Source organism: Macaca thibetana, chromosome 19 (assembly GCF_024542745.1).
Source record: "Macaca thibetana thibetana isolate TM-01 chromosome 19, ASM2454274v1, whole genome shotgun sequence".
NCBI lineage: Eukaryota > Metazoa > Chordata > Mammalia > Primates > Cercopithecidae > Macaca > Macaca thibetana.
Window position 1 is genome coordinate 10,841,243 of NC_065596.1, and position 23,315 is coordinate 10,864,557.

Consider the following 23,315-nt stretch of genomic DNA (forward strand, 5'->3'; position numbering starts at 1 on the left):
TTGCAAAACTGAAATTCTGTCCCCATTAAATACTCATGCCTGCATCCCTCTTATTCCCAGCCGCTGGCAACCACCATCCCGCTTTCTATCTCAATTAATTTGACTACTTTAAGACCTCATGGAATAATACAACATTTGTCTTTTTGTGACTTACTTCACTGAGCATATATAGAAATATATGCGCTCCTACATTATTCATCAGAGTATAAATTAATGCAATCTTCCTGGAGACAAATTGGAGATAGTTACTAATAGGCTTTGGCCTGGAAATCTTATTGCTAGATTATTTACTCTCCAGATAGAGTTTGCCAAGATATAGGGTTGATGATATTTTCTTTTTTCTTTTCTGTTCTTTTTTTTGAGATGGAGTCTTGCTCTGTCACCCAGTCTGGAGTGCACTGGCACGGTCTTGGCTCACTGCAACCTCCACCTCCTGGGTTCAAGCAGTCCTCCTGCCTCAGCCTCTCGAGTAGCTGGGATTACTGGTGTGTGCCAATGTGCCCGGCTAATTTTTGTCTTTTTAGTAGAGACAGGTTTTCGTTATGTTGGCCAGGATGGTCTCGAACTCCTGACGTCAGGTGATCATCTGCCCCGGCCTCCCAAAGTGCTGGGATTACAGGCGTGTGCCACCACACCTGGCCAGGTTGAAGATATTTTCTGTAGCCTTATTTGAAATAGCCCAAAACTGGAAAGTGAAATAGCCCAAAACTGGAAAGTGTACCTCATTTGGGGTTTGATTTGAACAAATTAATGCACAGTGTTAGTATTGCAACACTAATGCAGTTATTAAGAAGAAATGGCCGGGCGCGGTGGCTCAAGCCTGTAATCCCAGCGCTTTGGGAGGCCAAGACGGGCAGATCATGAGGTCAGGAGGCGGAGCTTGCAGTGAGCTGAGATTTGGCCACTGCACTCCAGCCTGGGCGACAGAGCGAGACTCCATCTCAAAAAAAAAAAAAAAAAAAAAAAAAAAAAAAAAAAAAAGAAGAAAGACATAGACCTGCGTAGAGTGTAATATTCTGGAAAGATCCCCACTATATATTACTATGTGAAAATGTACAAGTTGCAGAACGCTTGGCTGAGTGTGGTTTTGCAGAAGTGATCAGCATCAAAATGGAGTTACTTACATCAAATCCTAATACAATGGAGCCCGGAGGCCATGAAGAGGCAGCCTGGAGCACGTATGCCCTGGCTAAGGATTATCCAAAGAATTTTTCAGAGCTGTGGTATTCCAGATAAGCTACTTGCTTTTCTAAATAAATAAATAAATAAAATTTTGAGATGGAGTCTCACTCTGTCACCCAGGTTGGAGGGCAGAGGTACAATTTCGGCTCACTGCAATCTCCGCCTCCTGGGTTCAAGCGATTCTCCTGCCTCAGCCTCCCGAGTAGCTGGGATTACAGGTGCCTGACAACCACGCCTGGCTAATTTTTGTATTTTTAGTAGAGACAGGGTTTCACCATGTTAGCCAGGATGGTCTCGATCTCCTGACCTCGCGATCCGCCCATCTTGGCCTCCCAAAGTGCTGGGATTACAGGCGTGAGCCACCGCGCCCGGCCCAGATAAGCTACTTGTGCAAGGACACCTGCCTGAGTGACAAGTGTTTGCGTGTCCACCAATGAACTAACAAACTCCCGCAACAAGCTCCTGTAACCAATGGTCTTTGTTTCAAAACAGCTTATGTGGGCCTTTCTTATTTTTCTTTCTTTTAAATTAAATTAAATTTTATTTTTATTTTTTAAAGAGACAGGGTTTCTGTCACCTTGACTGGAGTGCATGGCATGATCATAGCTCTCTGCAGCCTCGACCTCCTGGGCTTAAGCAATCCTCCCACCTCAGCCTCCCTAGTCATTGCGATTGAAGGCCTGAGCTACTGCCCTTGGCTCTTTTTTTCTTGCGAAAGCTTTCCCCTGCCCTAACCTCTTTGGATGCTCCTACGGTGGGCCATAGCATGCGGATCTCAGATTGTAATCCCCTGCTATTCCCGAATAAATTATTTGTTGTCCGGCAGTGGTGGTTGATGCCTATAATCCCAGCACTTTGGGAGGCTGAGGTGGGTAGATCACGAGGTCAGGAGTTTGAGACCAGCCTGGCCAACATAGTGAAACCCCGTCTCTACTAAAAATACAAAAATTAGCTGGGCATGGTGGCGCACGCCTGTAGTCCCAGCTACTTGGGAGACTAAGGCAGGAGAATCACTTGAACCCGGGAGGCGGAGGTTGCAGTGAGCCGAGATTGCGCCACTGCACTCCAGCATGGGCAACAGAGCAAGACTCCATCTCAGAAAAAAAAAAAATTATTTCTTAAGGAGAGTTGATCTCTCTGTTGCTTATTTCAGATTAACAGTTCCTTTTAAATAAATAACAAAATTAAAGGCACATATAGATAGATCCATATGGAAAACAATATGGAGATTTCTCAAAGAACTAAAAATAGAACTACCATGTGATCCAGCAATCTCACTACTGATTATCTACCCAAAGGAAAATAAATCATTATATTAAAAGGGTACCTGCACCCGTATGTTTATTGAAGCACTATTCACAATAGCAAAGATGAGGAATCAACATAAGTGTCCATCCATGGATAATTCGATAATGAAAATATGGCACATATATACCATAGAATACTATTTGATGATAAAAAAAAATAATGGAATAATGTCTTTTGCAGGAACATAGGTGGAACCAGAGGCCGTTATGTTAAGTGAAACAAGTCAGACACAGAAACACAAATACCACACATTCTCACTCATAAGAAGGAGCTAAATAATGCCAACATTTGGACTTAGAGAGTGGAATGATGGGCAAGGGAGACTCAGAAGGGGTGGGAGGGTGGTGGATGATGAAAAATCAATGAGTGCAAAGTATGTTATTGAGGTGATGGTTACCCTAAAAGGTCTGCACTGCTATGCAATCTATGCATGTAACAAAATTGCACTTGTACCCCATAAATTTATTTTATTTTATTTTATTTTATTTTATTTTATTTTATTTTATTTTGAGATGGAGTTTCGCTTTTGTTGCCCAGGCTGGAGTGCAATGGCGCGATCTCGGCTCACCACAACCTCTGCCTCCCGAGTTGCCTCAGCCTCCTGAGTAGCTGGGACTATAGGCGCCTGCCACCACGCCCGGCTAATTTTTGTATTTTTAGTAAAGACAGGGTTTCACCATGTTGGCCAGGATGGTCTTGATCTCTTGACCTCATGATCCACCTGCCTTGGCCTCCCGAAGTGCTGGGATTACAGGCATGAGCCACTATGCCCAGCCTATTTATTTATTTATTTATTATTTTGAGACGGCATCTCGCTCTATTTCCCAGGCTGGAGTGCAGTGGCTTGATCTTGGCTCCCTGCAACTTCTGCCTCCCGGGTTCAAGGAATCTCGCTCTGTCTCCCAGGCTGGAGTGCAGTGGTGCGATCTGGGCTCACTGCAACCTCTGCCTCCCAGGTTCAAGTGATTCTCCTGCCTCAGCCTCCCAGTAGCTGGGATTACAGGCGCCCGCCACTATGCCCAGCTAATTTTTGTAATTTTAGTAGAGACAGGGTTTCACCATATTGGCTAGGATGGTCTTGAACTCCTGACCTCATGATCCGCCTTCCTTGGCCTCCCAAAGTGCTGGGATTACGGGCGTAAGTCACCACGCGAGGCCAATTTATACAAATTTTTAAAAAGACGGTAGTGTGTCTCCTTGTTGGCATTGTGGGGGTACTTTTCACTCCTGCCTGCATCCCCAGGCTGGTTTTCCACTCTTGTCAATTCTTCGACCTCCAATATCCTTAATAAATTCCACTTTTGCAACCACAGTTGCTACTTGCAACAAAAACTGTTAATTGACACAATGTCTAAGATGCTTTGTTTTTGAGGGAATCATGCACTGTTAAAAGTATTATAGTTATCCTTGGCACCAATTGCTGTCTTCCAAAATCCCATCTTCCTTTCCCCTAGAATATAGTTAAACTGGGCATCTGGTTACTCAACTATATTTTCCAGCCTTTTGGGGCCAGAATGAAACCATGCCCCTCTGTCCAGGGTTGATAAGGATTGCATGCCAGGTTCTGGATGGAAATATAGTTATAATAAAATGTGAATCAGGCTGCATTTTGGCCCGCTTCCTTGTTGCTAAACTAGACACTGACTATTTGCATCTCCATTGTTCTTTTGTTTTTATTTATTTATTTATTGGAGATGGAGTCTCGCTCTGTTGCCCAGGCTGGAGTGCAGTGGCGCATCTTGGCTCATTGCAACCTCCATCTCCTGGGTTCAAGTGATTCTCCTGCCTCAGCCTCTTGAGTAGCTGGGATTACAGGCACCCGCCACCACACCTGACTAATTTTTGTATTTTTAGTAGAGATGGGGTTTCAACATGTTGGCCAGCCTAGTCTTGAACTCCTGACCTCAAGTGACCCACTCACCTCAGTCTCCCAAGGTGCTAGGATTACAGGTGTGAGCCACCACGCCGGCTTCCATTGTTCATTGAGATTTCCAGCAAAACAGCTGATGCCAACCTGTTTGAAGACCCTCACAAAGGAATAGGATCAGCAGGAGACAACCGTGTCTTCATCTTCCAGTCACATGACTTCATGCTGCATTCTTCAACCAATGAATGATTTCCACACTTCAGCCCCCCTCCAACATGCATAAAAACTCTAGCCCTGGCTGGGCGCGGTGGGTCACGCCTGTAATCCCAGCACTTTGGGAGGCCGAGGTGGGTGGATCACCTGAGGTTAGTTAAGAGTTTGAGACCAGCCTGGCCAACATGGCGAAACCCTGTCTCTACTAAAAATACAAAAGTTAGCCAGGCGTAGTGGCGCGTACCTGTAATCCCAGCTACTCGGGAGGCTGAGGCAGGAGAATTGCTTGAACCTGGGAGGTGGAGGCTGTAGTGAGCCGAGATCGCGCCATTGCACTCCAGCCTGGGTGACAGAGTGAGACTCCATCACAAAAAAAAAAAAAAAAACAAAAAACAAAAACAAAAGCAAAAAAACAAAAAATAAAACAAACAAAACAAAACCAAAAAAGCCCTAGCCCCAAACTCCTTGGGGAGATGGATTTGAGGTTCCCTCCCAACTCCTCATTCAACTGCCCTAGAGTTAAACCTCTTTCCATGCTGCAACCCAATGTCTTGGCATATTCACTTGCTGTGTTCATGAGCCAATGGGCTTATTATGGTTACAAGGTGTGAGTCCACGATTATCACCACTGGAATGTGTTCAGAAGCAATGCATGCGATGTCTGCTGCAGGGGCCAGGGAAAATTTCCCCTTCACCCTTTGAAGTTTCACTGAAAAATCAACTCACCGAAGGCAGGTGAATCGGAGAAAAGGCATACACATTTCTTTGATCATAGTTTTACATGACATGGGTGCCTTCAGAATGAAAACCCAGAGATACAATGGAAACTGTCTATTTTTATGCTTAGGTTCCACAGAGTATGGACAGCTGTGCAGAAATAATGATTGGACATACAGGGTTTGATCTAATGGTAATAGACTGAGTGGAGAAATCTGGCAAGGTCTGTCTATCTAGATTCTTCTTGGCTTTTCTGTGCAGCATTACTTCCTTCTGGGTAAGGTAGGAGGCACGACTCAACTCTGGAGGTGGGACTTGAACACTGGACCAGGTTGAAGACTAGCTAAAACAGGGAAGAGGCAAAAGCACCTCTCCATGAGACACGCCCACTAGTGGGCCGTGTCAACTTACCATTGCCATGGTAACACGTAGACGTTACCATCCCTATCCTTAGCAATGATCCGATGACCTGGAATTTACCATCACTTTTCTAGAAATTTTTGCATCATGCACTCCTTAATTTGCACATAATTAAAAGTGGGTTATAAATATGCCTGCAGCACTGCCTCTATGTTGCTACTTTGGGCACACTGCCTACGGGGTGGCGCTGTTCCACAGGGAGCTCTCCACGGCTGCTGTCACTGCTGCTTCAGTAAAAGTGACTAACACCTCTGGCTCATCCTTGTATCCTTTCCAGGCTGAATCCAAGAACCCTCCCAGGCTAAGCCCTAGTTTTGGGGCTTTCCTGCCCAGCATCCTGGCTATGGGGTAGGACCCTCTCTGGAATGGGTGTCTTATGACCTACAGTCAAACAGGGTGGGTCGCATAATTTCTTTATGGCCAGTTTTTACACAAAAAGGCAGAGAAAAAGAGTCATATTTTTAGGTCTTACGGTTAACTTTGGGGAAAAAGGGGTTGTGGTTCTAAGACCCACCTTGGGGAAGGGGGATTCTAGTTTCTATGGCTAGCCTCAGGGGAGCATGGGACTGAGAGACAGGTGGTCAGGAGAAGACCAGAGAAAAACATTTGCTTCTGAGGCCGTTATTTTGGGGTATTGTTTGTGAGTCCCAACACTGCCTTACTTGCTGTATCAGTTAGTTATTGCCACAAAAACGCTGTGTAACAAACCATCCCCAAACTCAGGGGCTTAAAACAACAATCATGTATTTTCATTTACTTCTATGTGTTGTCTGATCTCAGCTGGGGCAACTGAGTTTTGTTCCACATGTGTCTCATTCTCCTCCTAGGACCAATGGACTAGTCTGGGCATGTCCTCCTCATGATGATGGCAGGGGCAAGTGGTAACATTCAAGGCTTCTCGAATCCCAGGGTGATGGTTAATTTTATGTCAACTTAACTGGGCAAAGGGGTACCCAGATTAAACATTATTTCTGAGTGTGTCTGTGACAGTGCTTCTGATTAATAGCATTAGTCTGCTGGGTGTGGTGGTTCACGCCTGTAATACCAGCACTTTGGGAGGCCGAGGTGGGTGGATCACCTGAGGTCGGGAGTTCAAGACCAGCCTGACCAAGATGGAGAAACCCCATCTCTACTAAAAATACAAAATTAGATGGGCGTGGTTGTGCATGCCTGTAATCCCAGCTACTCAGGGGGCTGAGGTGGGAGAATTGCTTGAACCCGGGAGGTGGAGGTTGCATTGTGCCATTGCACTCCAGCCTGGGCAATAAGAGAGAAACTCTGTCTCAAGAAAAAAAAAATACCATTATCCTTTGTTTTCTTTTGAGACAGGGTCTCACTCTGTTGCCCAGGCTGGAGTGCAATGGTATAATCATAACTCACTATAGGCTTGACCTTCTGGGTTTAAACGATCCTCCCACCTCAGTCTCCCAAATAACTGGGACCACAGGTGTGTGCTACTGTGCCTGGCTAATTTGTGTTTATTTTTTGTAGGGATGGGGTCTTGCCATGTTGCCCAGTCTTGTCTTAAACTTCTTGGTTCAAGTGATCCTCATGCCTCAGCCTCCCAAGGTATTGGGATTATAGGCATGGGCCACTATGCCTGGCCTGATTGAGAGTATTAGTGAAGTGGCATTGTTCATCTGGGGTAATACCCACGGTTCATTGCCTCACACCAAGGAAATCAAGGATGTGGACACACAAGGAGTGAGGTTAATAGTAGAGGTTTAATAGGTGAAAGAAAGAGAAAAGCTCTCTCTCCTGTAGAGAGAGAGGGGCTCCCAAGCAGGGCTTCCTGTTTGCGGCAAAGTACGGGATGTTTAATAGATGAGCTTGAGGAAGTCATATCTGATTTACATAGGGCATGAAGGATTGGTCAGACCATGTATGCCATTTGCATAGCACATGAAGAACTGGTTAGGACTAGGGGTGCCGTTTGCATAGTGCACAAAGAAGCTGGCCTCCCCACCCTAATCTTTTATTATGCAGGTGGGTTCTCTACCTGACTGGCACCATGTTGACTGTTTTTCTACTGCACATGTGGTGACAAAGAAAAGGGAAGATGGAGACTCCACATTGAACATACCTGGCTTCCAGGCAGTCCTTTTCTATTAGCACAGCTGCTGGCATTCACCTGTGCAAGCTTCCAGCTTGCTTATCTATGTTTGCAGCTCAATTGTTCTTTGTTAGAAAAGAAATTATTTGGGGGCTTTTTGTTAAAAGGGAAATTCTGCCGAGGACTCTCTTACCCTCACTGTCTGCCTAAATAATTTCTTTTTAACTCCTGTATCATTAGCCTTTGAATCACTGGACTCAGTAAAGCAGGCTGCCATCATTCCCAATTGAGTGGACATCATCCAATCTGTTGAGGGCCTGAGTAGAACAAATGATGGAGGAAGGAGAATTTTGCCTCTTTTACGGCTTTACTGCTTGAGCTGGGACATCTCATCTCATCTTCTCTGGCCCCCAGACTATGATTTATATCATGGGCTACACTGGTTCTCAGGCCTTTGAGACTCAAACTGAATGACACCACTGACTTTTCTAGATCTCCAGCTTGGAGATGGCAGATTGTCGGACTTCTCAGCCTCCGTAATCATGTGAGCCAATACCTCCTAATAAATCTATCTTTCCCTCTGGCTCTCTCCCTGTCTCTGTCTCGTATACTACTATACTACTGGTTCTGTTTCTCTGACTATATACCTAGGCTCAAAAATGACACACTGTCAGTTTTGTGGTTTTTAAAATTACTGTCCAAAGAAAGTCTTATAACGAAATCCAAAGTCAAGAGGTGAGACCATATGTTCTGCTCATAATAAGAGTATTGCAAAGTTACATAGCCAAAGGTGGGGATGCAGGGAAGGGCAACGATATGAGAACATTTTTGGGGGCCGGCATGGTGGTGTGTGCCTGTGGTCCCAGCTACTCGGGAGGCTGAGGTGGGAGGATTGCTTGAGCCCAGGAATTTGAGGCTGCAGTGGGCTACCATCATGCTACTGCACTCCAGGCTGGTTGACAGAGCAATACCATATCTCAAATGAAACAAAACAAAAGAAAACAAAAACCAACCCCAAATCCAAAAAACAAAACCCAACCGTGCCCCAAGTTAGGGCATAAAATAGAAACCAGTTTATGTGCTATCAGATTCTGTGGGTCAGGAATTCAGAATGGATGCAGAAAAAGATGTCTTGATTTTGCTGCGTAATGCCTGGGTCTTTACTGGGAACATTCAAAGTTGAGATGACTCAGCACTCAAGGTTGAGGTTGAGGTGACTCAACAACTGGAGGCTGAAATCATCTGAAGATTACTCATTCCCATGTCTGGTGGTTGATGTTGACTGTCAACTGGACCTCGGCTGGGGCTGTTGGTCAATACATACCATTTGCATCCAACACATTAATCTGTAATGTGAGAGAGATTTGGAGTATGAATGATCCTACCTAGCACACACACACAAGTCACAATATGGCTATGTGTTTTCTAGGCCGTTGAAGGGAAAAAAGTCAAGTTTTAAAACTTAAAACAAAACAAATTATTTATGCAATTCGAGGAGAGAGGTCTGAGAAGGAACCAATCTTGCTGATACGTTGATCTTGAACTTCCAGCCTCCAATACTGTGGGAAAATAAATTCTTGTTGTGTAAGCCACCCAATTTATGGTATTTTGGAGGCCCCAACAAATGAATACATGTGGGTCACAGGTCCTAGAATCGTACATTCAATGAATTCTATAGTTTCAGGGAACCATAGGGACCCCTTTTTTGATGAGATTACATGATTGTGTCCTGCTGCTAGTTGATGATACTTGGAATTGGACAGCAGATCTTTGGAGCCTAAATTCATTTAGAATCATTTCTGTTCCTCCTAGAAGAAGAGCTCATGAGTTTATATGAATGAAATTTTGGGTCTACACAAAGATCTCTTGGACTCATTGGACTGTGTTTTAACTTCCTGACATTACCAACAATTGACTGAAGGTCATGGCTTATGGTGTTAGCCAACAGGAAACTTGGATGGGCCCAGTTTACACAGCAAAGCTATTATTTTGACCCAGCAAGAATTTCAAGCAGGATATCCTACAGTGAGATGACAGGGTCCAACTTTCCCAGTGGTAAGTATTTTTGAAAGAGTAGAGACCAAGCCAGCTATTCTGGTTAAGATAGGACCTCTCTCATAGGTTCAGTTGCTTCTGACAATCAATTATGCAAGTAACAGCTGAATAGTTCTTAACAACTGGCCTTGCGGACAAAGCCACTCTGTGGTTTGCATTCAGCTCATTATTATTATTATTATTTTTGAGATGGAGTTTTGCTCTTGTTGCCCAGGCTGGAGTGCAATGGTACAATCTTGGCTCACTGCAACCTCCGCCTCCTGGGTCCTAGCAATTCTCCTGCCTCAGCCTCCCAAGTAGCTGGGATTACAGACACCCACCACTGTGCCCGACTAACTTTTTTTTTTTTTTTTTTTTTGAGACGGAGTCTCGCTCTGTCGCCCAGGCTGGAGTGCCGTGGCCGGATCTCAGCTCACTGCAAGCTCCGCCTCCCAGGTTCACACCATTCTCCCGCCTCAGCCTCCCGAGTAGCTGGGACTACAGGCGCCCGCCACTTCGCCCGGCTAGTTTTTTGTATTTTTTAGTGGAGACGGGGTTTCACCGTGTTAGCCAGGATGGTCTTGATCTCCTGACCTTGTGATCCGCCCGTCTCGGCCTCCCAAAGTGCTGGGATTACAGGCTTGAGCCACCGCGCCCGGCCCCGACTAACTTTTTAAATATATTTTTAGTAGAGACGGGAATTTCTCCATGTTGGCCAGGCTGGTTTCGAACTCCTGACCTCAAGTGATCCGCCTGCCTTGGCCTCCCAAAGTACTAGGATTACAGGTGCGAGCCACCGTGCCCGGCCCCAACTCATTAATTGTATCGTGTTTGAGGGGGATTTGAGGTATGAATGATCCTGGGTAGCACACACAGACAGGTCAAAATATGTCTTTGTTCTTGTTACGTCTTTGAAGAGGAAAGAGCCAAGCTTTAAGACTTAAAAAAACATAATTATTTAGAGCAGTGGTTCTCGAGCTCTTTGGTCTCAGAACCCCTTTGTACTCTTAAAATTATTGAGGCCCCTACAGAGTTTCTGTCTATGTGGGTTATAATTATCAATATTTCTTGTTTTAAAAATTAACATGTAGCCAAGTGCAGTGGTTCATACTTGTAATCCCAGCACTTTGGGAGGCTGAGGCAGGAAGATTGCTTGAGGTCAGGAGTTTGAGACCAGGCTGGGCAACACAACAAGGCCCCATCTCTACAAAAAAAAAAAAAAAAAAAAGCTACCGTGTGTGGTGGTACTCGCCTGTAGTCCTAGCTACTCAGGAGGCTGAGGCAGAAGGATCGCTTGAGCCTGGGAGTTCGTGGCCTCAGTGAGCTATGATGGCACCACTGCACTCCAGCCTGGGTGCCAGGGCAAGACTCTGTCTCTAAAAAACAATAAAAAAAATTAACATTTGAGAGAATTTAAAATATTTATTTTTAATTCACTTAAAATAACAATGAAAACCAACTGCATGTTAACACAATGAAATCTCTCTCTCTCTCTCTCTCTCTCTCTACACGTATATATACACACACGTATATGTGTAGACGTGTGTGTATATATACGTATATACACATATACGTCTACACATATACGTGTGTGTGTGTGTGTGTGTGTGTGTATATATATATTTTTTTTGAGATGGAGTCTTGCTCTGTCACCAGGCTCGAGTGCAGTGGCGCAATCTCCGCTCACTGCTACCTCCGCCTCCCGGGTTCAAGTGATTCCCCTGCCTCAGCTTCCCAAGCAGCTGAGATTACAGGCGAGCAACACCACGCCTGGCTAATTTTTGTATTTTTAGTAGAGACGGGGTTTCACTATGTTGGCCAGGCTGGTCTCGAACTCCCGACCTCAGGTGACTAGCGCGCCTTGGCCTCCCAAACTGCTGGGATTACAGGCGTGAGCCACTGTGCCTGGCCAACAAATTTTAAACAAGATTTTCTAGACATCTAATCTTGATTAATTATGTTCTGAAAACAGTCAATACTGAAAACAGTGGTAAGGACACTGGAAGGGGATTACATGACTTTGTCCTTGCCCTGGCTGTCATGCTACTGGTGGATGTGGGGTGGTTACCCTCTGGGGTAGACTGGAACCTTGACCTGTATGAGTCAGGGCAGGGACGTGATATTGACTCTGGCCATTGAGATGTAGAGTAAATGTAGTGGCCATTGTCATGCCCTGCCCAGATCCCCTCTGATCCCTTTACCAGTTCTATGTGTTTTGCTGCTGATGTCCAGCTTCTGTGGCCATCACAGTGTTGCCTTTGGACACGGGCACCTTCTTGCCTACACAGAGACTAGGGAATGTCTATGTATTTGCATCTTCCCTGGCGGCACCTATAGCCAGTAGCTAACTCCTTTTTCTCCAGGTGGGATATTTGGCTTTGGATAATGTCAATTTAGCCAAGCTGGAAGAACATTTCCCCCTACTCTCTTCCTTGTAAAGTTCTGGGTTAGAGTCGGCTAGAAGAATAACCTGCATAAGATTTGAAAGATGGATGTAAAGCAATGACCCTAATTTTTGTCTCCCTGGAGGTGTCAGGCATGGCGGCAACACACACACACATATTGCTGCAGGTCTGTTGGCTCTTCTCCAGCTCTTGCCAAATCTCTTTCATCTTCCCTGAGAACTGGGCCAAGTGAACACACAGTTCCAAGGTGAAGGATGACAGCTTCACTTGCAGGTCACTCACGACGTTGAGGTTGCAGGTGGTGCGAGACAGACGCAAGTCCCTCGTGGGTTCTGCTCCTCCCTGCTCTTGTGCACAGCTAGTGTTCTCTCCTGAAGGATGGGCTGGCTGACCTAGAGTGATTGCAGACCCAGTACCAGACAAAGGGCCACAGTCTGCTCCACTAACTCACTACTGCACAAGGTCAAATCCCATAATAAATTCCCTGTTCTAGATCACACTCATAGTGGTTCTGCTTCTCTGACCGCGAGACACAATGGGACAGTCTCCAAGATGGAATTTAGGCTCTGGAGCTCTTTGTAGGGGAGGGGTTCGGCTGGGACGTCCCCTCCATGTCTTGGCTTCTTCCCTTTCCTTGTTCTGCTTCCTTTATTCCCTTCCTGGTTTCTCCTGGAGCAAACCTTCTCAATAAACCCTTTGCATCAGGATGGTTATTTCAGACTCTACACTGGGAGAACTTGGCCTCTGATAAGGAAGTTTGCTGGAGGGCTCTTGAAGATGCAGATTTATTCCTTGTTAAAAGGCAAGAGCAGACTGGATGCAGTGGCTCAGGCCTGTAATCCCAGCATTTTGGGATGCCAAGGCAGGTGGATTGCTTGAGCCCAGGAGTTCGGTACCAGCCTGGCCAACATGGCGAAACCCCCATCTCTACAAAAAAAAAAAAAAAAAAAAAATTAGCCACGCCTGATGGGGGGTACTTGTAGTGCCAGCTACTCAGGAGCCTGAGGTGGGAGAATCACCTGAGCCGAGGAGTTCGAGGCTGCAGCGAGCTGAGATCATGCCACTTCACTCCAGCCTAGGTGACGGAGTGAGACCCTGTCTCATTAAAAAAAAAAAAAAAAAGAAGAAAAAAAGTAAATAAGTAATACAAAATTGACCGGGCAGCCCGCCTGTAATCCCAGCACTTTGGGAGGTGGAGGTGGGCAGATCACTTGAGGTCAGGAGTTCAAAACCAGTCTGGCCAACATGGTAAAACCCTGTCTCTACTAAAAATACAAAAAATTAGATGGGTGTGGTGGTGCATACCTGTAATCCCAGCTACTCAGGAGTCTGGGGCAGGAGGATCACATGAACCCAGGAGGCGGAGGTTGCAGTGAGCCGAGATTGCGCCACTGCACTCCAGTCTGGGTGACAGAGTGAGACTGTGTCTCAAAAAATAAAAATAACGGCCAGGCGCGGTGGCTCAAGCCTGTAATCCCAGCACTTTGGGAGGCCGACACGGGCCGATCACGAGGTCAGGAGATTGAGACCATCCTGGCTAACCCGGTGAAACCCTGTCTCTACTAAAAAATACAAAAAAATAGCTGGGCGAGGTGGCAGGCACCTGTAGTCCCAGCTACTTGGGAGGCTGAGGCAGGAGAATGGCGTGGACCCGGGAGGCGGAGCTTGCAGTGAGCTGAGATCCGGCCACTGCACTCCAGCCTGGGTGATAGAGCGAGACTCCGTCTCAAATAAATAAATAAAAATAATAAATAAATAAATAAAAATAACAAAAATTTTAAAAAAAGTTTTATTTTTAATTAACAAATAGTTGTACATGATACATACAATGTATAGTGATTAGATCAGGGATAATCAGTATACTGATCATTTCAAATATTTATCATTTCTTTGTGTTGGGAACGGTCACTATCCTCCTTCTAGCTATTGGAAACTGTATATTATTGTTAGTTATAGTCATCCTACAGTGGTATAGAACACTAGAACTTACTCCTCCTATCCAGCTGTAGCAGCCACCTTTGAGACTATGAAGTGATTAAATTTAAGGAGGAAAAGCAATATAGTGAGGATGGTGGGTGAAAGGAGAGAAGAATGGCTTTTTAATTCATTTATTTATTTTTTTGGGACAGTCTGGCTCTGTCGCCCAGGCTGGAGTGCAGTGGAGTGATCTTGGCTCACTGCAACCTCCGCCTCCCGGGTTCAAGTGATTCTCCTGCCTCAGCCTCCTGAGTAGCTGGGATTACAGGCACCCGCCACCACGCCTGGCTAATTTGTGTATTTTTGGTGGAGACAGGGTTTCACCATGTTGGCCAGGCTGGCTTCGAACTCCTGACCTCAAGTGATCCAACCGCCTTGGCGTCCTAAAGTGCTGGGATTACAGGCAAGCCACAGACAGAGGCCTGAGAATGGCTTTTAAAAAAATGGCTATCATCTACCTCCATACTTTTGCTTTGTGAGAAAAATAAAGTCCTATTTATTTAAGCCACTCTTACTCAGTTTATTGGTAACCTACAGATGACAACATTCCTAAATAACCCACTTTCCATGCATGTCTTCCAATATTTTCCCTTTCTCGCTGCTTTTCACTTGGGACTCCATCTATTTCTAGGGAAGTGAGTTTTTCCTTAGCTTCCGGGTAGACCACGTGACCCAGTTTAGCCGATCAGCATACCCCATCTACCTGGCTATAGTCATTGGCTCAGAGGTGGTCATGTGATATGGACTGGGCCAATCAGAGTGAATCTCAGAATGGAGGTACTCTATATCCATCACCGGTTGTGAACGTGGGGCGTGAAGTTGTAGGAGCTCCTCCTGGCAGCCATCTTGTGAGCCAACGCATCAAACCTCTTTTGAAAGCACATGCTACTTTTTATTTATTATATTTTTCATGTGAGCCAATAGTTTTCTTTAATGTTTAATTCCGTTTGGGATTTTAGTTATTCACAATTAGAAGCATCCCATGTGACGCAGTGGAAACTAATTTTTAACTTAAATGAAATAGCTTAAATTAATTTTTAATTGACATAAGCCTCAGTTTTCTCATGTGTAAAATGCATTAGAGGCAAGAGCTCTCTGCTTGCCTCCTAGTGTTATCCTGCAGATTAAGTGAAATAAAGAATTTTTGAATATTTGGAAAACTATGAAGTCAACAGAAGGTATTTATGAAAGTTAATATATGCCAAAGACTGTCAGACAAGGGTCAGGAGTGGGTATGGTGAGGCAGGGAAAAAAGGAACACAACATCCTGTTTTTCTGTAGAGACAGATAAACAGCAGCGTGAGCATGCATATTGGAGTATGCATGCCTGACTCACAAATCCAAAAATAAGTCATAAGGCGCTATATGGAGAGATTAACTATAAATAGAGCAATATTAGCTGTGAGTGACAAGCCCAATTAGAGGACATAGAGATGATTTAGAAGGTCTCCATGCAGTGCATCCTGAAGAGCTGTAAAAATACTTGATGTTTACAGCTTAAGAAAGAGATGAAAATTAGGAGATAGTTTATGATCTGATTATATATTCACTCTATAGAAGGAACGGTCAGCCCCTGGCCTTCCCCACTCATCCTCAGTCAGCACACCCTGGCCTAATTTCCAGTGGCCAGCACCTGCATTCCTTTGTTTGAGGACCGTCTCTGGTCTTTGGGGTACACATTATGATCTACACAGTTGGGCCAGAAATGGTAGAGATTTAATGTCCTCCATGAGGGGCTGTCAATCAGTGACTGGTAGGAAGGTGGAGGATAAATATCCCAGCTCCCTCACTCCTCAAGTGGGCAATTCTGAGATCTGTATTCTATGTTGTCTCCTAAAAGTCCCAGCAGATTGAGCGTCACTTGCCCACAGTGGTAACTTGCTTGACGCTTGTTGTTTTCCTTCCCTGTGTCACTTTCTTTTCCCATACTGGGTCTCCTGGAACTGACTCTAAAGTAAACAATTTTCACTTGAATCATGTCTCAAGGTCAGCTTCTGAGGGAGCCCAAACTAAGGCAGACTTTCCTTCCTGCATGTAATATTTTCCAAGAATAATAAATCCTTACAATTTTATACAACATTTCACTTTTATAAAAAAAAAGTGATGGAATATTCACATACAATGGAATATTATTCAGCAATAAAAAATACCAATAGGTGAATATCAAGTGTATTACTCTGAGTGAAAGAAGCCAGACTCAAGTGTCTATGTAGTGTACACTTTCATTTATGTGACCTTCTAGAGAAGGCAAGACTATAGGGACAGAAAATAGATCAATGATTGCTATGGGCTAAGGCTGCAGGAAGAGATTAATTACAAAGGACCAAAAGAGAACTGTCTGTGGATGATGGAACTGTACTATATCTTGATTTTTGCAGTGGCTACACGACTGTGTAGGTTTGTCTGAACCTACAGAACTGTATACTAATAAAAAGTAGATTTTACTGTATATAAATTATACCTCAATAAAAAATTCCTTAAAGAGCATTCACCACCATTATCTTATTTGGTTGTCATAACAACCCTGCAGCAATCAGGCATTATTCTTCATTTATTCAGCCAACTGTAATTCCACTTCCTTCTCTCCATTCACTCCAAACCCACTGTTGTTTGCCTTTCAATCCACCATTCCTATCAAATTGTTTTTGCCAAGGCCACTAATGACCTGTTATTTGCTCAAGCCAATGGCCACTTTTCAGCCCTTCCTTGACCTTTATGAACAACTTGGTGGTGTTGATACATCTGCCTTGGAGTTCCTTTGGCCCAGGCTGTTGCAGCCCACAATGCTGCTCTGTCCAGTCTAACTTTAGCTGTCCTCAGTTGCCCCTCTATCCTGTCCTTCCCCATTTATCCGCCCTTTCCTCTTCTCATATTTCCCCCCACACTCCCTGGGGGATCTCAACCATCCTTTTGACATCAAGGATCACTTATATACTTAGTCTATTTTGCATTACTATAAGCAAATATCACAAACTGGGTAGTTTACAAAGAAAATAAATGTGGTCGGGCACAGTGGCTCATGCCTGTAATCCCAGCACTTTGGGAGGCTGAGGCAGGTGAATCGCTTGAGGCCAGGAGTTTGAGACCAGCCTGGCCAACATGGCAAAACCTGCCTCTACTTAAAATACAAAAAAAAAAAAAAAAAATAGCCGGACATGTTGGCACATGATTGTAAGCCCAGTTACGTGGGAGGCCGAGACATGAGAATCACTTAAACTCAGGAAGTAGAAGCTGCAGTGAGTTGAGATTGTGCCATTGCACTCCAGCCTGGGTAACACAGCAAGACTCTGCCAAAAAAGAAAAGAAAAGAAAGAAAGAAAAGAAATGTATTTCTTACGGTTCTGGAGGCTGGGAAGGCCAAGACTAAAGAACTGACATCTGGTGAGGGTCTTCTTGCTGTGTCATAACATGGCAGAGGGCATCCTGTAGTGAGGGGGCAAGAGAGTTCATGTAAGCTCAGATCTCTCTTCCTTTTCTTGTAAAGCCACCATCCTATCATGAGGGCTTCACCCTGATGACCTTATCTGATCCTAAATACCTTCCCAAAGCCCTGTTTTGAATTAACATATAGATTTGGGGATTAAGTTTCAAATACATAAAATTTGGGGACACATTCAAGCCATATCATATACTCATAACTTCTAAGAGTGTTTTATGTTTTATCTCCTCATTATGTAGTTATTTGGATTTCCAGTTTATTTTATTTTTTAGAAAGAAGGTGTGACCCTGTCACCCAGGCTAGAGTGAAGAGACATGATCTTCACTCACTGCAGCCTCGAATTACTGGGCTCAAGAGATCCTCCCAAGTAGCTAGAACTGTAGGCGTACACCACCATGACTGACTCATTTTTTTTTTTTTTTTTTTTTTTTTTTTGAGACGGAGTCTCGCTCTGCCCAGGCTGGAGTGCAGTGGCCGGATCTCAGCTCACTGCAAGCTCCGCCTCCCGGGTTCACGCCATTCTCCTGCCTCAGCCTCCCGAGTAGTTGGGACTACAGGCGCCCGCCACCGCGCCCGGCTAGTTTTTGTATGTTTTAGTAGAGACGGGGTTTCACCGTGTTAGCCAGGATGGTCTCGATCTCCTGACCTCGTGATCCGCCCATCTCGGCCTCCCAAAGTGCTGGGATTACAGGCTTGAGCCACCGCGCCCGGCCAACTGACTCATTTTTAATTTGTTTTTGTAGAGATGGGGTCTTGCTATGTTGCTCAGGCTGGTCTTGAACTCCTGGCCTTAAGAGATCCTCCTGCCTTGGCCTCCCAAAACACTGGGATTACAGGTGTGAACCACCACACCTGCTTTTGGATTTCCAGTTTAATACGCAACAGTTGATTTTTCAGCCTCCCAAAATGCCATTAAGTCAGCCAAACTTTTTCTAAAGTTTCTGGGACAAATCTATAGCTCAGGGCTACTATTACAAGATCTAGTAGAATGATGTAGCTATTTTGTAACATCCATTGGAGAGCAGCTCTCTGAACTCTTATGAAACCATATTGTTCAAGAATAATTGAAGAAAGAAGAAAAATCCTGACTTTCATACATATGTGAAGTGAATATGTGTTAAAGATTTTATCTTCCTCGTGAATGACGGAACCAATGTTACAACTCATTCAAAGGAGCGTTCAAATGAAAGACACAGTTATGGATCAGAAACATGGAAATGATTGTGCAAATTGAGCTCTTCCGTAGCGGTGGAGGGAAGTAGGTTGAACTTCCGGTGGACATTACAGCTTTTTCTTGTCTACAAAAAGAGGACTATTTTGCATGGCTCTCAGTTATCGAGAACTTACAGAATTGTAAAATAGGTCAAAGGCAAGGAAAGGCTAGAATCAGGTAACTCAGAAGAGTGTTCTTTACCCTATGGGTTGCCAGGCTTTTTTTTGTAAAGGGCCAGGTAGTAAATATCTTCGACTTTGCTAGACATATGGTCTACGTGGCAACTACCCCACTCTTTCGCTGTAGCATGAAAACAGCTGTAGAAAATATAAGCAAATAGGAGTGGTTGGATTTGGTTTCTGGGCTGTGATTTGCCAATCCCTGCTCTCGACACTGTCTAATTCCCACTGAAGCAGAATTTTTCCTGTGGCCAGGCACGGTGGCTCATGCCTCTAATCCCAGCACTTTGGGAGACCAAGGCAGGAGGATCACTTTAGCCCACGCGTACAAGACCTGCCTGAACAACATAGTGAGACAAAAAATAAATACAAAATTAAATAAAAAATTAGCCAAGCACAGTGGTGCACTCCTATAGTCCCAGCTAGTAGGGAGGCTGAGGTGGGAGGATTGGAAGAGCTTGGGAGATTGAGGTTGCAGTGAACTGTGATCGTGCCACTGCACTCCAGCCTGGGTGACAGAGGGAGACCCTGTTTCAAAAAAAAAAAAAGGTATAAAAAAATTTTACCCTGCAATAGGACAGTGCCTAGAAGTCTTAAAAAATACCTTAAGACGATGACTGACATTAAAATATCATTTTGATAATCATGAATTATGCAGCGATCAGCCTAATTCATTCACAGTGAATTACTAATTTACTGGATTTAGGGGTTTGTTGGAAATCTCATGGAAAGGTAAAGCTTGGTCAGCTTTACTTTGAAAGTTCTCAGGCTGTTGGATTAAGGCAAGGGTCAGCAAACTACAGCCCGTGGGCCAAATCCACACGGCCCACAAAGCCTAAAATATTTATTTTCTGATCCTTTATATGAAAAGTTTGTTGCCCTCTGGAGTCAGGGTTTAGAAGCAAGGACTCTTTGATTCTACCCCTCACTAGCTATGGGCTTTCAGGCCAGTTATTTAACTTCTTTGTGCCTCAGTTTTCTCATTTGCTGAGTGGATATGTTAGTGATACTTATCTCGTTACCTGTGAAGCTTTTTGAGCAGTGTCCAGAACATAAGAATTGTTCAGTAAATGCTAGAGTTGATAAAGGAAGAATGGAAAGGGAAGGAGGAGGAAGAGAAGCAGATGTTCTGGCTGGATGTTTTCATCACCTCCTTTCCACCCCATTGGTGAGGGTGCCCCAGATATATGAGCAATAAACTTAATGTTGCATGCCACTGATGTTTTTGTATCCATTTGTTATGCAGCATTACCATGGCATTAGGTAACTGATACAGGCTGTTCTGAACATTTGTGCAATTGTCTGTCTAGGTTAGAGTTAAGGTTAGAAATGAAGTGCCGAGATAATTGTTATTGTAGTGAGCATCTTTTGGAGTGTCTACTTGTCTAAAATCTAATTTTTGCTGGTGAGCCAGTCCAGGTTTTACACTTTGCCACACAAAAGAATCTGAGAGCAAGTCCAAAGTAAATGTAAGCAAGAGGCCAGGCATGGTGGCTCATGCCTGTAATGCCAGCACTTTGGGAGGCTGAGTCGGGTAGATCACTTTAGCCCAGGAATTTGAGAACAGCCTGGGCAACACAGCGAGATCCCTGTCTCTACAAAAAAATACAAAAATTAGGTGTGGTGGTGCGTGCCTGCGGTCTCAGCTACTTGGGAAGCTGAGGTGAGAGGATCACCTGAGCCTGGAGAGGTCTGAGCTGCAGTGAACTGAGATTGCACCACTGCACTCCAGCCTGGGTGATAGAGTGAGATCCCATCTTGAAAAAAAAAAAGTTAGCAAGAAAGTTTATTGCAGCGTGAACGTACACTCTGACAGCTGATTAGGGTGGGCTGCTCAAAAGTGAGACAGAGATGACTGACACTGGGGAACCTCCCTTTATGGGAGCCTTACATGATTATTCATGAAAGAGTGGGAAGGGGTGTTGGTGTTAAGCGTGTTTTATGCACTATTGTCATACATGCTAATGTGTATATTGCATGCCTCATTAGCATCTTAAATCTCTACCCAGGGGTGATTTTCTTTTATTATCATAATGAGCATAGGTCAGTCCAAGGGTACTAATTATGGGTTTCTGAGCTTGTGCGAATTTGGCAACTCTTTGTACCTCCCCTCCCCTCCCCTCCCCTCCCCTCCCCGCCTTCCCCTCCCTTTCTCTCTCTCCCCCCTCCTTTCTCCTTCCCTTCCCCTTCCCTTCCACTTCCCTTCTCTTCCCTTCCCTTCTCTCTTGAGAGGGAGTCTTGCTGTCACCCAGGCTGGAGTGCAGTGATGCGTTCTCAGCTCACTACAAACTCCGCCTCCTGGGTTCAAGCCATTCTCTCCCCTCAGCCTCCCGAGTAGCTGGGATTACAGGTGTGCACCACCACGCCCGGCTAATTTTTGTATCTTTGTTAGAGATGGGGTTTTGCCATGTTAGCCAGGCTGGTCTCGAACTCCTGACCTCAGGTGATCTGACCGCCTCGGCCTCCCAGAATGCTGGGATTACAGGTGTGAACCACCACACCCGGCCCCTTCTTCTTTTCTATCTCCTTGTTGCAGGATGCTCTAACCACGAGCCCAGGATGAGTTTTGTGCACTGTTGGGTAGTTTGCTCTTCCTATATTTAGCAAGTTTGTTTCCCTTTAAGGGAGGATATGACCACCCTATCTAACCGAACTCACAATTACCTTCACCCCTTTCCTTGGAAATTATTCTCCATCCAAAGGGAAGGTTCTGGAAGCTATGTTGGTACAATGCCATCACTCCTCCTCTCCTCTCACCCTCTTCCCAGCAGAATTGATTGGACTGGGGAGGGCGTCTCACCCAAACCAGCTATTTCAGAACCTTTACTTTCTTTTGGAATTGGCACTAAAAGCTTCTTTGGTTTCTCCCAGATTGGTTTCTTGATTGAAAGCACCACAGGAGGGATTGTTTTCATTTCATTCCCAACATACTGAGTGCCCGGCACTGTTCAAGAAAATAATAACAAACCCATATTGAGTGTTTAGCTGTGCCAGGCACTAGGCACGTATTATCTCATTTCCTTACACCAGCCCTAGAATTCAAGTCCCATGATTATCCTCATTTTACAGATAAGAAAACTGGGACTCAGAGAGATTAAAGACCTTGTACAGGGCCAGGTGTGGTGGCATGCTTCTATAGTCCCAGCTACTCCGGAGACTGAGGTGGGAGGATCCCTTGACCCCAGCTGCACGTGAGCTCTGACCATGCCAACGAACTCCAGCCTCAGCAACGGGGTGAGATGCCATATCTAAGAATTTTTTTTTTTTTTTTTTTTTTTGAGATGGAGTCTCTCTCTGTCACCCAGGCTGGAGTGCAGTGGTGCGATCTGGGCTCACTGCAACCTCCGCCTCCCCGGTTCAAGTGATTCTCCTGTCTCAGCCTCCCGAGTAGCTGGGATTACAGGCACCCACCACCACACCTGGCTGAATTTTTGTATTTTTAGTAGAGACAGGGGTTTCATCATGTTGGCCAGGCTGGTCTCAAACTCCTGACCTCAGGTGATCCACCTGCCTCAGCCTCCCAAAGTGCTGGGATTACAGGCGTGAGCCACTGCGCCCGGCCAGAAAATTTTAAACATTAGTCAGGTATGCCAGCGCAGGCCTGTACTCCCAGTTACTTGCAGGGGCTGACATAGGGGGAATACTTGAACGCAGGAGTTCGAGGCTGCAGTAAGCTGTGATCGTGCCATTGCACTCCAGGCTGGGCAGCAGAGCAAGACCTTGTATCAAATAATAATAATGATAATAATAATAATAGTAAATAAAGACCTTGTACAAGAGCACGGAGTCAGGAAGAAGCAGAAACGAGACTTGAACCCAGGTCTGCCTCTCACGTGGTTAACCACAGTGCTATATATTCTGCCATCACGTGGTAGGAGCTCAATGAATATTTGAGGATGAACAAAGGGATGGATGCAGAGTGAGAGGATTAAAGATCGACACATAGACATGGAGGAGCTACTGCATTCAAATGCTTTTATGATGCCTGGTTTTCTGATGAGAGACCCATTTGATGCTTGACCTTGTATCATCGGAGCTACGGCCCATTCTTTCCTTCTTATCATCAACATCAGCATCATTTTGCATAGACTACCTTTAGTTTCTGCTACATACTTCCAAAAAAATCCAAATAAATATAAGTATGCATGTTGATTTTAAAATAATTTTAGGCGGGGCATAGTGGCTCATGCCTATAACCCTAGCACTTTGGGAGGCTGAGGCAGATCACTTGAGCTCAGGAGTTCAAGACCAGCCTAAGCCACAACGTGAGACCTCGTCTCTAAAAAGCAACAACGACAAAAAAGTAAA

The 23,315-nt window shown here is 44.9% G+C and overlaps 2 protein-coding genes across 41 annotated transcripts in view; both read right to left on the reverse strand.

The window, feature by feature from the left end:
• Positions 1-23,315, reverse strand: part of C19H19orf53 (chromosome 19 C19orf53 homolog) — a 542,027-nt gene that overhangs the window by 114,989 nt on the left and 403,723 nt on the right. The window contains exon 1 of one of the 40 annotated variants that reach the window (XM_050770944.1): positions 7,668-7,671. The exons of the other annotated variants lie outside the window; for them this stretch is intronic. The gene's annotated coding sequence lies outside the window, so the exon portion shown is untranslated. Of the gene's footprint in view, positions 1-7,667; positions 7,672-23,315 lie in introns of those variants that run through there. 40 annotated transcript variants of the gene reach the window in all.
• The window catches only part of YJU2B (YJU2 splicing factor homolog B), a 595,535-nt gene that overhangs the window by 99,305 nt on the left and 472,915 nt on the right, over positions 1-23,315 (reverse strand). The window lies entirely within an intron of this gene.